The sequence below is a fragment of the Lissotriton helveticus genome, chromosome 6 (assembly GCF_964261635.1).
Source record: "Lissotriton helveticus chromosome 6, aLisHel1.1, whole genome shotgun sequence".
In the NCBI taxonomy this organism is placed as follows: Eukaryota; Metazoa; Chordata; class Amphibia; order Caudata; family Salamandridae; genus Lissotriton; species Lissotriton helveticus.
Genome location: NC_136067.1, coordinates 531554343 through 531573323, shown reverse-complemented (window position 1 = coordinate 531573323; position 18981 = coordinate 531554343). Strand labels below are relative to the sequence as shown.

The 18981-nt window shown below is 43.2% G+C and overlaps 1 protein-coding gene across 1 annotated transcript in view; it reads left to right on the top strand.

The window, feature by feature from the left end:
* The window catches only part of KHDRBS2 (KH RNA binding domain containing, signal transduction associated 2), a 1768831-nt gene that overhangs the window by 1467477 nt on the left and 282373 nt on the right, over positions 1 to 18981 (top strand). The gene's annotated exons all lie outside the window — the stretch shown is intronic.

Below are 18981 nucleotides of genomic sequence, written 5' to 3'. Positions count from 1 at the left end.
AAATTCCAAACCAATTTAGAAAAATAGAATGAGTTTTAATAAATAAAAAGACACCAAATCAACACAAAATCAATAAGTTGAACTAGAGTATTGCTTTTTATAAATGTAAGGTTCAAAATAGCACCAGCACCCATTAGGACCAAAATTAGTGTCATCTGGTTGGGCTTGACCAAGACAATGGTAAAGTTTAAGGCAGTCTGCAGTGCAGAGCAGATCAGATACAGGGACCAGAGTAGTCCTGATAAAAAGTTTTAGCCTTAATCTCTGGAATGGAAGTTAAATCTCCTCTGCGGGACAAGGCAGCAGGCTGTTGGCAAAGAGTGTACATTATTGTATAGCCACTGGATGAGGTCTTGGTGAAGCAGTTGACTTTTGAAGGGAACGCTCAGAGTGGAAGAAATTTAAATTTCATGGTCAGATAAGGTTCTTGCTCATCTGTGAAGATTTCTACCTTCAGACTTAAGGTCTTATTACTTGTTTGGCTGTCGATTGGACCGGTGGTCCTCCTACAGTATTACGAATAGGGTGATGGAACTGCCACAAAATCGCCGCAACCTAGAGGGCCCCCTGTTACTTCAGGGCCTAGTGATGCATGCAGGGAGGCACGTGGTTTGCCCCACTGTCTGCGAGCACCCCCTTTCTTGCACAGCATGAACTTTACAGTCCATGCCATGCAGGAACAGGATTTTGGTGTTCCCATGGTGGTGCCTTTTTAATAGGCACTGCCATGGGCATGCCAAAGACCATGCCAAGGACCCGCCCCACAGACCAGGAGAAAACTCTTACTCTGGCAGGTGGTATGACTACAGGTTTGGCAGTCCTGGAGCGGGGCACTGGTTGGGCAACCTGCTCAAAACCCCCAAACTTGTAATCAGGCCCAACATCACTTTTTCAGAGTTTGGCTCTTTCTAGAGGGGCAAGGGTGAAGGCTGAAGGGAAAGGGAACCCTGTGAGGCTGATTACCTTCTCTGTAAGTTCTTGCTGAATTGGATATGCTGATGCTGAGAAAAACATAGTGAGAGTAAACTTGCCCCAGTGGCAAGGCACTTTCATCAGATTGACTTGGCGGGTTGGTCCTGCACCACCGCCAGTTCTTTAAACTAAGAGTTGGCTAAAAGTGTGTAAGTCGCAGGATTAAAGATTTGTCAGAAGAAATATACTTTGTCACCAGCCAAGTGTCCCTGACATTGGGGACAGCATTCCAGAGTCAAAATTCACTCCAGAATAGGCCAGCAGCAAGGTCCAGGACGTCTCCAGTTGGAAGTGGTCAGCTGAGAATTGCAGAAAAAGGCCTCTTGAAGCTTGTTGTGTCCCGTTAGCCATGGATGAAATTTGGAAGTAGTCAGGGGTCACAGATGTGACCTTTAGCCTGCTCCCTGCTACTCCTGGCACTTCCTTTGTGATCCCAGGCCTCAGATGAGGCAAAGGTTTTGCCACTTCTGAAGCCAGGGGTCACAAAGGAAGTGGCAGGACTTGCAAGTAGCTAGCTAAAAGTCTTAGCTGCAACTTTTGACTACCCCCAAATGGGGTCCATGCCTTTAGCCCAAAAGGAGACAATCTCTATGACCCTTGATATCTCCTTCTTTGTCCTTGATTCAAGTGGGGAGAGCAGGTGCTTTTTTCAGGGTGCTCCAAGGTCACAGGCAGTAGGTCCAGTCCTCTTTTGTTCTTCAACTGGTACAGAAGTGATCTGATGCGGGTGTCTTGAGCTGCCACATTTATATCGGGCATGAGCTAGTGTGTGAAAATGACTACCTACTCACTCTGGGTGTGTATGGGTAGTATAACTTGGTAATGTTAGTGTCCTTCCACATCGAACACTAAAATTCAGTTTAATTAATGATTAATTAATTTATTAGGTGCAACAAATCATCCCTGGAGGGATATCTTGGCGCCACAGAATACAGTTCATAGAGAAATACCAGTGTTAAAGACTGAACAGCTGGGTTTTCAGAGATGTTCTAAAAAACATTAGATCTAAACAGGAACAGTTAAACAAGGGCAGACGATTCCTGTAATAGGGAGCTAAAAAAGAGAAAGAGTGTCCCCCAACTCTGGTTTTATGAATATGTTTGGGGCACAACAATCACATTTTGCTGGATCTCATCTGACAAATGGGAATATAAGGCTGTAGTTTACTTTCTAGTTAGCTGGGTCTTTCTCCATGCAAAGTTTTGAAAACCAAACATAAAAGTTTAAAAAGACCTTTTTTTTATTGGCAGCCAGTGAAGGAGGCACAATGAAGGGTGACAGGGAGAACGCGGGGGCTGATTAAGAACAAGGTGCACCCCTGTGTTCTGCACCACCTGAAGTCTAGAAAAAGACCTTTGTTCATCCCAAGCATTAGGGAGTTCCTATAATCAAGACGGCTCACTAACAGTGCCTCAACTAGGGTCTTCCTAGCCTGCAAAGAATTACACTGAAATACCTTCCTAAACATGTGCATCAGGCCAAAACATGTCCCAGAGATGGTTTCAACATGTCCCTTCATGGACATATTGTCATCCAGTATGATACCTAAATTTTTCATGTGTTTCTTGGGTGCTAATTTCAGTGCCCACCAATCTGAGGACCAAACTGATTGAGCTCTCCCAAATAAGAGAATCTGTGTTTTATTTGAATTACGTTGAAGAAAGTTAGCAGGCATCCATACAGAGATCTTTAGCATACAGTCTATACATTTCACCTCAGTAAGCTAGGGGTTAGAATCCATAGTAATGACCAGTTGTGTATCATCTGCATAGGCAATGGTATCAAAACCACATGACCTAATGAGCTTCACCAGGGGGGACAGATACATGTTAAAGAGTGGCACTCAAATGTATCCCTGTGGTGCTCCTTTAACAAGAACCCTGGATTTTGAAATGAACAAATCTATCTTCACTAAATAGGTGCGATCTGATAGAAAGTTTTCCATCCATTTTAGAACGTTACTGCTGATACCAATCTTCCTCAGTCTTTGGACAAGGATACAATGTGAGACAGTATCAAATGCAGCTGATAGGTCCGGGAGAACCAGCATGGCTGAGGTCCCATTGTCTAAGGTAATTTATTTTGTATCAGGGACTTCTGTTACGGCTGATTCCGTGCTATAAGAGTCACAGAACCCAGACTGAGAGGGTTCCTACAGACCATTGGTTTCAAGATGGCACACTAGTTGGTGACTAACCAGTGACTCCAAGATCTTGGAAAGGAGGGCAAGTAGTATATAGGTCTGTAAATAAGCATATCTAGAGAATCGGCCAAAGGTTTTTTAAGAATTGGTCTGATCCGTGCCTTCTTCCATTTAAGTGGAAGCGTTGCTAACTTTAATGAAAGATTAGAAAGGTCAGTTATGGAGGCCAACAGGATAGGAGCCAAAGTCACATGAAGGGGAACAATATCCAAAGGTGAACCCACTTTAAAGGTATTTAAAAGTCCCTTTAACAACAACTACCTCAGAGACAGAAGTCTGGTATGATAAAGCTGAGATTTCAGCAACTAGACAGTGCATACACACATTGCCTTGGCATTGAATTTCCCTTCTCCCTCCTTTGAAGTGCCCCCCAGTAAATCCAGCAGACCAGTAAAACAGGTTGTGTTACACTTTTAAGTCAAACAAGGACCAGTGTAATGGGGCCAGGCTGACTGGGGAGACAACAGATGGGCCCTGACCAAGTGGCAGGTAACATTTGGCAAGGACAGGGGAAACCTCTTTGAAGTGTGCCCCAAATGTCACATGAAGAGACTCAGTAAATCTGTCAAACAGGTTGTGACACACGAGCAGTACTTGGTATGGTAATGTAAAAAAGGATACTCTCAACCCTCTTCGCAAATTCGTTCAGGTTCAGAGGTGTCATCTCTGCAAATTTGGGTCAGCCTATTGTTTTGTTCCTGGAAGCAAGTTCAGACCACAGTCACATCTATTTAACCGCTAATTACTGGCTGGCTAAAGTGGGAGAGCATATTGCAGATGTATCTTTCCAGTACTTCAAGTAAGGCAAAGGTAACTTTCGAAAAGGTCTTTTCCATAATATTTACAAAAAGAGAATTCAGCATTAAATTGGATTTCTAATAACTATTAAAAAGTGTTGCTTAATTATGTTTCTAGCTAGTCCCATTACTGAGCCAAAGTATTAGTTCTTGTTATTGCATCCCAGTGTTTTCCTATGAACTGCCTTCCACTAGCTATGGTGAATATAGCTTTGAGAGGCTAGTCACCGTAAGGACGTGTTTAACATTAAACCTTTACAATACCTACTTTTAAATACCATAAGGGCAATAAGTCCTACTTAGGGATGGCCTGTAAATATTTAAAAAGAAGGTTTAGGAGAGTCAAAAGTGTATTTTGACAGGTCGAATTTGCAGGATCATATCTGCAAAGCGAGGCTACAATGGTAGGCCCGTGGGCTGGTTTTACAGTGCAACTGTAGTAGGCAACACAATAAGTACTGCAGCCCACTAGTAGTATTTAATTTACTGGTCCTGGGCACATTTGCTTCCATTCACTAGGGACTTAGAGGCAAATTAAATAAACAGTGTATAACAATTGTACCATGTTGAAAGGAGGAACACAATCACTTTAGCAATGGTTAGCAGGGTAAAGTGTACAGAGTTGTATAGCCAGCACAAATACAGTTTAGCAAAAAGCACCACAAGGGAATCCTATTGTATAATATCAAGCTGGTATTGTAGAAATATACAATAAATAATATAACAGTGAAAGAGAAATATTTAACTGGTCATCAGAGCATAAAAATTAGTAAACTCTGTAACTGAGGGTCTCCGAGTGGATTCAGTCAGGATGACCTTGGATGGGTAAGAATCCTAGTTGGAGGTTAAACAACCAAGCTTAGAATGGTGGGTAAATGGTTAATTTGGGATCGAATAGGGCATGTTGATAAAGTGGGCTTTTGTGGGGTAGGGAAAATCAGAGATATATTTGAATTCTAATATCACAAACTTGTACAGTTCTCCGTGCTCGACAACCAACAAATCTATTTTGTGGCAAGAAAGTGAAGTGGCAGTGATCTGAAGAAGTGAGTAGGTTATGAATGGAAACACATTTACCTTTATTAAGGAAACAGAACAAGGAGTGTGACCAAGGGATGTGTTGTTATGTTATGTTAGGGGTTTTTTGTAAAGCGCACGTACGCCCGTGGGCTTCATGGCGCTGTTGAAGGAAGGAACATAACATAACAAATCTACTGCGGATATGCTTGCTTATATAGCCAGGTCTTAAGAGAGAGCCTGAAAGTCAAAAGATCTGGGCTTTGCCTGAGAGTCAGCGGAAGAGAGTTCCACAAAACAGCAGCTAGGTGGTGAAAACAGCTACCACCCTGGCGTTTCCTGTTGTAAGAAGGAACAATCAAGAGGTCTTTATTGGAGGAGCGAAGATTCAAAATGGGCTTGTATCTGGTGACCAGCTGAGTGATGAACTGTGGCCCTGTCTCCTGTAAGCTCCTGAATATAATGCAGCTGGTCTTAAACATTATTCTTTGGGGGACAGGCAGCCAGTGTAGTTGTTCAAGGCCTGGCCTGATGGATTGCCACTTAGGCTGTTTAAGAAGCAGCCTAGCTGCCTGATTCTGCACTAACTGCAGTCGTTTAAGGAGACCGAGAGGAAGGCCCAGATAGATGCTGTTGGAAAAGTCCAGCCTAGAGAGAACCAAGGCGATGGTGACTTGAATAAGAGCTGAGAAAGTTAAGAACTGTGCTATTTTTTTAATCTTTCTTATCTGATAAAAACTGGAAGAGACAGCCGCGCCAACTTGGCCCCTCAGTGATAGGTCCGAGGTCAAAATGACTCCGAGACTTTTCACCGAAGAGGCGATGGGCGGCGGAGGTCCAAGACTAATAGGTCAAAAATGTGGGCCCCAACTGATACTACTGGTCCCGGGGACAATTAGCTCGGTTTTCCCCGGGTTGAGCTTAAGATGGTTAAGGCTCATCCAGCGTTGTATCAGTTGCATTGTTGCTTGGAATTCGATAACAGAATCGGGTGCATTCAGGGGAAAGATAAGCTGCAAATCATCAGCGTAGTTGTAAACTGTAACTTTAAATTGCTTTAGGAGATGCAGAAGGGGGCGCATGTAAAGATTAAAAAGCAAAGGGGAAAGTGAGGACCCCTGTGGGACCCCGCATGTGGAACCAGTTCTAGAGGCGGTAAAAGAGCCCAGTCTAACCGACTGAGTGCGGTCCGAGATGAAAGAGGTTATCCACTCAAGAGCTGTGCCCCTAAGGCCGGCCTGCTCGACACGGTTGATTAAGATGGAAAAATCAACCGTGTCGAACGCAGCCGACAAGTCAAGTAAGACCAGGGCCGGGTGGATGCCCTTGTCTACATTAGATCTTAATGCATTTTGGACGGCTAGGATTACCGTTTCCGTCGAATGACAGGGACGGAAACCTGCTTGGTTGGGTTCAAGATAGCCGCTGTCCTCTATAAATTTAGAGAGATAGGTAGAGGTATATGCCTCCAGTAATTTTGACAAGTATGGGAGCAAGGAAATAGGCCTATAGTTGACCAGGACTTGTGCGTCTGCACCCGGCTTCTTCAGCAGAGGGATGAGTAGAGCCTGTTTAAATCGAGATGGTACCCTGCCGCTGATAAGAGAAGCATTTAGTGCGGGAAGAATACTCTGAGGTATGGCTAGGCCTATGTCCTTATATATGTGTGGGGGGCAAACATCATCAGGAGAACCTGATTTAACTCGGTTAAAGAGTTCGGACAGCATTTTAGCGTCAATCGGTGGAAAAGCCTCGAGCGTAGAAAGGTTAAAAAAGGAATCATCCAAAGGAAGTGGGACTGGAGAGTTGATTATGCATTGTTTTATGTCCAAAATTTTATTGATAAAGAAAGAATTTAAAGAGTCGCACCATGCTTGGGTAGGGACCACCGGGGGTACCGTTCTGTCGCTGTCGCAGAGCTCATTCACCATCTTAAAGATGTCTTTGGATTTATTTTGTGAGTGTGTGATGAGCTCAGAAAAGTAAGTTGTTTTCTGTGCCAGGATGGATTTCTGGTAGACCTTGCGAGCAGCACAGTAGGTCACCCAATCCTGTTGGGAATAGTTGGTCCTCCAGGTCCTTTCTTTCTTACGGACTTCTAATTTTTGCGCCTGAAGTTGTGGGGTAAACCATCTGTGAGTATTACTAGCGCGAGACCGAGGGGGCTTGACCCAGGGGGCATGGATGTCTGCAGCCCCTGTGATCCAATGTGAGATAGATTCCTCCATGGCATCCGGATGTTCTGAAACCGGAGGTAAAGTTGCAAGTAGCGAGTCTAGAAACTCCGGGGAGCTAATGCTTTTCCATTTTCTTATTTTCCCCATTTTCTGAGGCTTCTGGGCCTTATTACTACTGACCGTCAAGGCAAACTGTATTAGGTGGTGATCCGACCAGATACAAGGCTCCACAACCAGATTAGATAGAGTAAGGTTGTAGGACCAGATCTGGTCGAGGCTATGGCCTTTACGGTGAGTGGGGGAGTGGATATGCTGCTGTAGATTAAGGTCAACAAGAAGATCTTTTAATTCCCCTGCCTGAACATCCAAGTCCATAGCGTCAAACCAAAGATTAAAATCCCCTACTAGAAGGGTTTTGGAATAGGTAGTTACTAATGGGGCAAGTTGTTCCGCTAAGGCAGAGGGAAACATGGGTATGGAAGAGGGGGGACGGTAAATCAGAACAGTAAGGATGGCTCCGCAGTCCGTATCAATTTTAAAGACAATGTTTTCAACGCCAGGTAGGATAAGTGAAGGCAGCAACAGAGGTGTAAAAGATTTTTTTTAAATAACTGCGACTCCGCCGCCTTTTTTTCCTGGCGGACGGTTGACTGAGTGAATGTGATAGTCGCCGGGGAGTGTGGCCAGGATGTCGGGAAGAGAGTCCTGGGTTAGCCAGGTTTCTGTCAGTAATAATAGATCGGGTTTTTGTTCTGTCAGTAATAAAAATAGATCTATTTGGTGTTGTACCATTGAACGTGTGTTACTGTAATAGCTGAGTTTGCTGAGTGATGGAAACGTTGAAGTTTGTTTTTAAAAATCAACTAACTCAGAATTATTCTTAATATTCCATGTTTGAAAGGAAACGGAAGAATTAAATACGAAATCAAGGATGAACAGTTGTAGAAGAATTTACCCAGTTCGATTCTGCTGGAAATCTCGCACTGATCAACTTTGAAAATATGACCACCTTGAGAAAAATTATTTATAAATTCTTTATCTACAAAAATGTTAAGTTTAAAGCCATACAAGTATCAAGGGTAGTTAAGATGGCCATAATTATTTCTTTTGTAAAGAACTATAATAGATTTACATCTTTTGGAAGAATGTGTGCTAGTTTGTAACGTTTAACAGATTATAACTGTTGCTTTCACGTTTAATGTAAATATTTTCAAAGTAAAATATATATTTATAATTTTTCATCAACTGTCTTGAAAATCCTCAGCAATTTCAATAACAGCAAACTAAATTTTGAAACATTTGTCACAAAATTAATAATGCCACTACCAATTCACAGATGCCTTCGGTCCACCCAGGCTTTAATGCAGCCTGGGTGGAGAGCATGCTAAGTACACATGACTGTTTGGCTGGCCCACGGCGGCTGGCCAAACAGTCATGGGCACTTACGGTGTGCCCACCACTCCTCGCCCTGCTCCTGTGTTAGCAGCCCAGCCCCGCTTGCAAAGCACTAGCAGGAGAAAAAAAGAAAATGTTAATAACATCAAGTACTTGTCATTTTATTTTTCCTTTATTTAACTGCTGTAAAACAGTGGGACGATGATCCTCCACCTTAGCAGAGGAACTGCCACTGGTTAGGATGCTACCATTTTTAATCCTTCCTCTGATCTAAAATTGCAGCTTATCCCTGGCAAACTATTCCCTGTGGTATTACGATACTGGTAAACTATTATCCCTTGTGCCATTGAGAATTATTTGACACAAAATAAAACATTAAATTCATTCAATTCATTATAAAACGAATCAAGTATCGTATGTCATATTTCATCCGGCATTAAAAAGTACAAGATAAAAAACGTTAAGATCCTTCAAAAAACTTAAAACATAGAGAGAGACAATTTATATATTTATAAATACAGATATTATATGGTGTATATATACAGAGAGAGAAACGGGTGTAGAAAAATACAGACATTAAATACACCCCTAAACCATTCCATGCCTTATAATTGCTTGCTGCTGCGACCTATTGGGCCTCCAACGCTCTACAGGTGCCCACATCTTTAAACCCATCTCCCGTGTGCTTCTACCCTTTAGCTCATAAAGAGCGACCTCAATGTTATGCATACCTAAGAGTCTCGTCAGCCACATCTGGAATGATGGTTCCTCCCTGTCCTTCCATGCAGCTGAGATCAGGATACGGAGTACTGCGACTGAGACAAAAACCAAGGCCTCTGTATTTAAGGCCAACTTGCTGTCACAGCCTAACATCATCAATGTTGGGGATAGGCTTATCTTAATGCCTAGCAGCCCCTCCCAGAATATCATAATCTCTTTTTTAATCATTTCGAGTTCATCACACTGATAGAACATGTGTAGGAGGTCCCCCGGACCCCCTGAACACCTGGGACGTCTGTTATCCTCCCTCTTCCCCCAATCAAATAACTTCGAGGGTGTATAATATAGATTAAAAAGTGTTTTAAAATGGTGCTCTTTGAGGTTAAAAGAGCGTGAGAGTCTTTTATCCAGAAGTAGTGCTCTATCCAAGTCGACATCAGGGTTTTCTAATTTAGTAGCCCAAGATACCTCAGTTTTTTCTATATCATCCTGTATTTCTTCTAGTAATATCCCATAGATACCTTTAACTCTACGCCCTCCTCCCAACAAGTAATCCAATATACTACACCTTTTGCCTAGAGTGATAGATGGCCTCTTAGATTTGATTGTGTGAGTGACTTGTGCATATTTAAACTCTTGGTACCTTTGCTGAAGAAAATCCAGGGGTCTGATCTCTTCCCTAACCATCATATCCCCCAGTGTCAAAATGCCTTGTTGCTCCCAATGTTTCCACATACCATCCCTATATAGTTTAGGAAACATCCCAGAGAGCCACAGGGGAGTATGATGATTTAATCTTGGAATTTTCATGCATTTCTGAACCAGCGACCAAACCCCCCATATCGCTTCCATTGTCTTGTATCCCATTTTCTTATAGTATCGTTTCTCTGTTTTCCTTAATAAAACACCAATTGCCTCCCTGCCTAATATCAATTCATATACTGTGGGGGAGTTATTGTTCCTATAGGAGTTATGTGGTTTATTCACCCCAGGATCGAACAGGATTGCCATTTGGGTGAGCAGGCAGGACCAGTGATAATACCTTATATTGGGTACCCCTAGTCCACCCCTTTCCTGTGGCAGTGACATACATTTTAAAGATCTTCTAACCTTGCCATACTGCCAGAGGAAGTTCATAAAAAGAGCTTCTATTGATCTAATACATTTTTCATCAATTAAAAGGGGGATGGCTCAGAACAAATATAATATCTTTGGAAACATAGTCATTTTGAGGACGTTCGCGCGTCCTACTATTGACAGGTGTAGTGTATCCATTCTTTTCAAATCTGTTTCCATTGATTTCAATACTGGAGTAAAATAATCCTTGATTATATGAGCGGGTATGGCATTAATCGTGATCCCTAGATAAACTGCGGAATCAACAAATCTCGTATCTGTTTTAACAATGTTCTTTGAACAAAGTACCTGGGTCTTCCCTTCATTTAAACGGTACCCTGAATATCTACCGAATGCTTTAGTAATATCAGCCACGGCCCGGAATGCAGCATCCGGTTCTACCGTAAGGACTGCCAGGTCGTCGGCATAAGCCAAGATTTTTGTTTCAAAGCCCTTTGTATTCACAGGTTTTAATGCTTGTGCTAGCCATTATCTGTTGTATCAGGGGATCTATATAGAGTGCAAACAAAATGGGTGAGCAGGGGCACCCCTGGCGAGTTCCTCTTGTTATATAGATCTCATCTGAGCTCTCGCCCATCATTTGGATCCTTGCGACTGGATCCAGATACATCGCTTGTATAGCCTTCCTAAATCTTGGCCCAAACCCTCTGCCCTCCATTACCCCCCACAGATAATCCCACCTAACGCGGTCAAAGGCTTTCTCCGCGTCGAGGAGGATCATTGCCACCTCCCCCTCCCCCGCAGCATGTATATCAAACAAGGTAATTGCGTAGTACCACGGCCAGGGATGAAGCCATGCTGCCAGGGAGAGACAAGGCCCCCAATGATCCTCCCCAACCGGATTGCGAGGATTTTTGTGTAGATTTTATTATCTGTGTTTATTAGAGATATTGGTCTATATGACCCTGGATTTTCTTTTGCCTTCCCCTTTTTATGAAACACCACTATATATGTGTTCCTCCATGAGTCAGGAATTTTCCCAGTATTTATGATCCCATTAAATAGATCCAGGAGCATTGGGGCGGTCTCCTCTAATACCTTTGTATAGACTTCGAGGGGTATACCATCGGGGCCTGCCGCCTTGCCCAAAGATAGATCTCGTATAGCCCCCAATAATTCTTCCATCGTTGATGTCCTTATCCAGAATTTCCCTGTCCCCCTGATCTAATCTAATTCCTGGCTCCCCCAGTTCTTCTAATGGTATTTCTACAGTTGATTCTTCATGATATCATTTTTGATAAAACCTTTTAAATACATTCAAAATTTCCAAAGGTTCCAGAAAATCCTGACCCTGCTCCACAATTCGAGTTATTGCATTTTTAGAAGCAATCTGTCTAATGCGGAGTGCAAGTGCCCTTCCCGCCAGTTCGCCTGTCTTATAGAGCTTGCTTTTCTGCGCTTGATACTCATGAGCTGCCTTTATTGCCATTTGTTTATGGATTTGCGCTTTTATAGAGCTTACTCTTGCTTGGCTATCCGTTCCCTCTCTGCCCTGTGATATATCCAACCCGTGTTGTTCTTCCGCCTCCATTAACTGGTTCACTAATTGTTCTCTCTCTAATCGGATCTTTTTTCAGGCTTGGGCAGCATAACTAACAGTCTCACCCCTTAATGCTGCTTTGTAGCTGTCCCAGACTGTATTTCGTGAGGCACTAAACCTGTTCGCATCAAAATACCTCTGTGACCAGGACTTTATATGTTCTATATATGAGTTATCTGCCAATAGCTTCCTATCAAATGTCCATGCCCTTTGCTTTTTAACGGGTCTGGGATGATCCAGAGTTAGGATCAGTGGATTGTGGTCCGATATTATTTTTGGTAATTTCTGGATCTTCACTTTGCTTAGTACTTGAGTGGAGGTCATAAAATCGTCAAATTTAGTAAATTTCTGAAATGGGCATGAGTAGTAAGTGAACCCCGGGTTTCCCGGTTCCTTGTCTCCCCAAACGTCGCTTAATCCATGAGATTGCATCATGGAGCAGACGGACCGATAGACCCCGGGTTTGCGGCTGACATAAGGGGTGACACCCGCAAATTCTGCAGAAAAATTTAAAGCCCCACAAACCACAAAGGGGGAAGACCATCCTGTTAGTTCTTTCTCTAGTACTCAAAAACCTCGGGGTCATCCTGATTTGAACCATATATCCCACATATGGTAATGCCGATATTCAGTTCACATACTGCCCATCTACCCATAGCGTCGGCCTTACAGCGTTTTGCCCCTCCAAGTCCTGTCTTTCCAATAATAGCCACCCCCCTTACTGATGAAGTCTGAGAGGAGCAAGAGAGGATCTCATAACCGTTTACATTTAACCAATGTTTTTTCCCCCATGGCAGATGTGTTTCTTGCAAACACAATATGTCAATCTGTTCAGTTTTTACAAATTCTGTAAGCCTTCCCCTCTTTTTCCAGTCATTGAGGCCACTAATATTCAGTGAACAGATTTTAAGTTTAGACATATTTCTGCTTACAATTTACCTTATCTTCAACCTGTACCAGATGATTAATGCGAACAAATTCAATACATAGTTCTCGTTCCAAATGCCAGTATACTTTTGTGTCAAAAATTCCCTTTTTTACGTTTTTATCCCTCCACCAGCGTGCCACCCCCCAACCCTCTCCCCACCCCCGTCTCCCCTCCACCCAAATTCCCCCCTACCCCTGCACCCCAAACCCCCTGCCCCCTGCACCCTCCCTCGTGAAGCACTCAGACTAAGTCTGTGCCTGTGATGGTTGCAGTGAGCAGGCAGTGAGGACTGCCTTCAAAGAACCTGCTTCCACAAAACTTTACTCCCCTCCTACCATACATAGTTACTTCAAATACCAAGCCTTTACCTCTCCCTACAATACTACCTATAAGGGGCTAGGCCCGAGACAAAATAGTTCGCTAGCTGTCTAATCAGTCCAGATACTTCTGCACTTTTATTTCTAATGCAAAATATTGCATCCGTCCTTCATTGACTATCTTCAATTGCGCTGGGTTTATCAGATAGGCTTGCATCTTCTTATACTGAAAAGGCTTGATCCTTTGCCTTAGCCTCCAGAGCCTTTCCACATTCGTATGACAATAGTCCGGGCGGACAAAGAATGACACTCCCTAGCTGGACTTTCTTGCGTCTGGCCTTGCCTTTTCTGAAATGGCCTGTCTCAGAACAAAGTTGCCGAGTAAAATAAGAATCGCCCTTGGCTTGACTCCTTCCTTTGCATTACGGCGTACTCTAAAGGGGGTGCGGTGTGCCCTCTGGATTTCTCCAGACCAGTTCCAACTGGATAACTCCGGGAATGCTAGTTCAAAGAGCTTGATGACATAGGCTCTGGCATCCGTGCCTTCTACCCCCTCGGGGATTCCTAGCACCCTCAGATTATTTCTCCTGAGCCTATTCTCCATGTCCTCTAGTTTCCATTGAATGTCTGTAACTTGGGCATGCTGAGATTCAACCTTACTTCTAGCTGCAGCAACCTCTGCTTCCGCTGAAACAACCCGGTCCTCCAGATTCGAAACCCTGTCCCCAACATTCACACATGCCTTGGACAGTTTTCTAACCACTCCCTGTATCTTCCTCATCGCAGCTTGAGATTTGCGATTATCCTGCCGTGTTTCCTCCCTATGGGCTATAATTTCTTGGTGAATCACCTCCAATAGAGAGAGCTAGGTTTTTTCCAGAGTAGGGCTACCCTGTAACGGCATCGAGGATGAGTGATTCCATCTTAGTTCTCGTTGAGGCTGATCGAATGTTTGGAGTAGGGTGGCAGATTTTATTACCGTTGCCGGGAGTTCGTTTTCCGGGTCGCTCTCGGATTCCAGATTGCTGTCCCCCAGATATGAACTTCGTTCATCTTCCTCGTCTGACCACTCTGCCTCATCTGATACTGAATAAAAGCGCTCGCTGGGGACCTTCTCTTTATCTTTCTCTAGGGGCATAATGATCTTCGTACTCTCTGGGTATCATGGGTTAACAGTCTCACCTCCCACCGTCACGGCTTCCTCATTTGTTGCAGATGTTTCCAAAGCCTGGTCTAACTCTTGAACCTCACTCGCTGTTAAATCCGGGTTTCCCAGTTTTGGACTCGTCCTCCTCCTCTCCTGCTTTAGCATCAGCTTTTGTGCCCCCCTTATCCTGCCCCAATGGAGTTGCCTTCAAGGATTCTGTCAGGCCACAAGTCGTGCTTTTTGTCACTATTGCCGGGGAGATCCCTAAGACAAGCCCAGTACCTTCCACCAGAGGGGTGTCTAGCGTCACTTTGGCATCAGTGTCAGCAACAGTGCTTGTAGTCGAACTCGTTTTGTCACAGCCCTGTTGCGCCCCAACACTACTCTTAGGATTCGAGTCCTCAATACCCTTAATGCCTTTCTCCTTATTTTTCCTAGTAAACATCTCTGGAACTGACTGATGTCTGTTTATCTCTTTTACCTGGATCTCCCTGAAGCGAGTACTCTTTCCTCGAGATGGTTTCTGCTGCTCCAGATTCCCCAGCGTTTCCAGCATTGCCAGCGTTTCCGATGTTCTCAGCTTTTTTTTTCAACATTTCTGCCTTCGCTTCGGCTGTCAATTTCGGGGCCATTACTCCAATGCACCGCGTCGCGTCCCTGTCTGCCGGCTCTGTGAGCTACGTGAACTCCGTGAACTCGGCTTGTCCTGGTTCCTCGCGCACGATCTCGCACCGGGTTTTGTTTCCTGCCCTCTCCGCTTGCTCCACACTCCCACACTCGCGGACAACCAGCAGTAGTGAAAGAGGACTAACCGGGCGAGCACTGCTGTTTGCTCGCAGCTACAGACCGACCTCCGGAGAAACACTGTGTTCGACCTCATGGTCACAGATTCAAATTCCAGCGGGTCCACTCAGCCTTTCATCCATTTGAGGTCGATAAAATGAGTACCATTGAGTTGGGTAACGATAAACATCTGTTATTCAGTGCCAAGATACCTACGGGTGAACGTTCACTTTACAAATACTTATGCTGTGGTCAGGTACCTAATTGGCAGCAGACAACGAGGCAATGTGTTAACCTCACTAACTCATGACAACTTGTAATGTGTGCACTTTGCTTTTTACTAGGAGCAAATTTGTCACTCATGTTATTTCATTGGTTGTGGGATAATTGTCTGTGCCAAGACGATCAAAATAACATGCCTAAATAATAAAAACTGACTCTAGTACATCTCCTAAATGTATCAATCACTTATTATTAAGGTGCTTGGGGTATGTTTAAACTCCACACATGAACTAGAAAAAAATCACATTCCATCCATGTTCCACCTCTGATGAGATCACATGAACCACTTCCATTGTTTGATGCTCACCACTTGCAGGAGACAAGCTTTAAAATATTATTCTTTCAATTACCCCCATTCAGTTCCACTGAATGCACAAAAAACATCCTTTTGTATGTATTAGGGCTTGCAACAAACTTTCATGATTTAGGTATTATCGAAAGGTGTCAATCGGTGTTTATTTTAGCTATGTTCTCACAAGTTTTTCAAACTTGCATATGCACAGTCTCAAGCTTGCCCTGACACAGGTGATTTTTCTCTCCCACACACAACAACAGAAAAATGCTTCCCACTTAGCCAAATATGAACACACACATGCTCTGTCCATCCACAGACTTGTTCTAATGCTTAACCCCCTATCCTTCAGCCTCACACCTAGATAAAACAAAACTGTATGATAAAAGCAGAACTCTGGTCCTGAGGTTTGGCATCAAACTATTAACTATAAAGGATGTATGACAGACACACACACTCTTCCACCCACATCATTCCCATGAAGTAGTATGCTATGGATTTGAAAATGCAATTGGGCACCAGCTCAGTGGTATGACACAATATGTAAATAGAACTGCAATAAAATATATGATGAATACACCAAATGCAGTGACACTGGGCAGTGATAGCAAAAGAGGTGGGAGGAGTGAGGGCCATACTAGGGAATCAAAAGCATCTCTGGCAAAAACGCTCAAATCAGTTACTCTCCATTTGTCTCCTCATGCAATCTAGCTCTCTCTCTTTCTTTCCATCAATTATCTCTCTTCCCTTCTCTCCCGTCCCTCTTCTCTATCTCTGATCACTTTCTCTCTACCACCCCCTTCTCTCTCTTTCTCTCTGTCTTAAAGCCTCCATTGTGTACTGCAAGTAACCTAGGGTAGCTGGAGAAAGTGACAGAGGCGCCAGGAACGGCCCTGGGATTCCAAAACCGGGCTACTGCTCACCAGGGAAATGCCCAGTGAAATAAAAGGCTCATCCAGCCTAGTTGGTGTCAGTAGTGGCCACCTAACAAAAGATGTAAGCACTGACACTTTGTACCTGCTTTATGGTGCTGTTTGCAAAGAAATGAAAGTTTCACCTTCATTTTGTGTTCTGTCAACGTTAAAAGAAATAGACTTTAATGTAATTTTCAGCTAAATATAAATAAAGACATTGTCTGTGTGTCTCCTAATTATGGGTATGGAAAAAAAGCTATTGAAGATAGGAACTGGAAGCAGGTGCAATTTGGGGGCCGATAAGAGACGTAAGACAGATGAGAGTAAAAGACTATGAATTTTCTGCAAATGTACGCGAACAATATGCTTAAATTATACAAATTGACCAAATGTTTTCAAAAGTCATACTCCACATCAGTATATAATCACATCGAATACCATACATACCTACATTAACAATATAACTAACAACTATTTTTAAAAGAACAAGACTCACCATTATACTGCAAAATACCATAAGTAACCCATGAAAAGATTTACTTTTTTAAAACATTGCCACAAAAACAGTTGAACCAAAGTAACCCATCATGATGGAAGATTTTAATATAATGAAAATAAATTATAAACATTCATATCATGTTTGACTTGGCATCCTAGCTGTGGTTTCCCCTGACTCTACCTCCTTTTATCACTGTCCTAGGGTTTGTTTTTGCTCATGTAGATGCTTTGGGCACTTTGCCACTGCTGATCAGTGTGAGAGTGCAAGTGCTACCTATATAAATTGTTATTATGATTGGTTATCCATGATTGGCATATTTGATTCACTGGTAAATCCCTAGCAAAGTGCACTGATTGTGCCGGGGCCTGTAAATCAAATGCTACTAATTGGCCTGCAGCACTGATTGTGCCACCCACACAAGTAACGTTTTTAAAGGTATCTCAGTCCTCCCACTTCACTGTCTGCCCTCAGTTTTTACTGCCATGTCAACCTGGCAAGTGCACCTTCTTACCTGGCCCTTGCCTTCCCTTTCCTTAAGTGTAAGGCACCCCTAAGGTAGGCCCAAGGTACCCACACGGGCAGGTTGCAGTGCATATGAAAAGTAGGACATGTATTGGTGTGTGTAACATGTCCTGATAGTGAAATACTGCCAAATTCGATTTTCAATATTGAAAGGCTATCTGTCCCGTAGGATAACATGAGAGTTACTTTATAAAATCTTACAAGTATACATTTCTATTGGGACAATATTTAGAAATGTGGTTTAGGATCTCTAAACTCAGGATTTATTAACAAATCTTTTTAGGAAGATAGTTTTAAATTGTGTGTTTGAAAATGCCACTTTTAGAAAGTAAAAGACACAAAATTGATGGACGGAATGCAGAACAAATCAAAACACTCAACCCCAGTCAAGAGATCTGGGTTGAATCCATAATTCTTTTGCTCACTATCCCACTCCAGTTTAGATCAGGCCATATGCAAATCAGTCTTGACCCTGTGCCTCATAGGAACACGCCAGCCCAAAATTACAAGCCATGTCCTACATGGACCGGAAACAAGCTTCCTTGGACTGGTTTTGGGTATTCACCCCTCATCAGCAAGGCTATCTTGAATCCAGTGACAGTGAGCCTAGGACCCACGTCTGGGCATACTCGGCGCACTTAGGCATGGGGTCAAGACTGATTTGCATATGGCCAGGTGTAAACTGAGGTGGCATGGTGAGCAAAAGAATTATGGATATAGGGCCAGATGTAGGTATCCAAATACCGATCGGTAACGGACGAAAATACCGATTTTCGGCTGTTACCGACCGGTATTTGGATACTGAGATGTAGGGCATCTCAAAATACAGATTTGGTAATTTTACCGAATCGGTAAATTTACCGAATCGGTAAAATTACAGATTCGGTAAAATTACCGAATCTGTATTTTGAGATGTAGGTGGCACTGTAAACAGTGCCACAGGGCTTTAAGGATTTGTTATTTACCACCAACTATTAGTTGGTGGTAAATAACGAATACCTGTGTATATGCAAATCTGTGCATGTACACCTGTGCCATGTGGCACACATACAAGCACTAATCAGGGGCTCAACAGGGTGTCAAAGTGACACCCTGCCACCCTTGACTTTTTTGGTATTTACAGAATCGGTAATTACCGATTCGGTAATTGACATTCATTCCTATGGGCCTACAGGCCCATAGGAATGAATGGCAAATACCGAATTCGGTATTTTTTACCGAATTATTATCTACATCCCAAATACCGATTCTGAAATACTGAATCGGTAAAATTCGGTATTTTAGAATCTGTATTTTTGGAATACCTACATCTAGCCCTTAATTTGTTCTGCATTCTGTC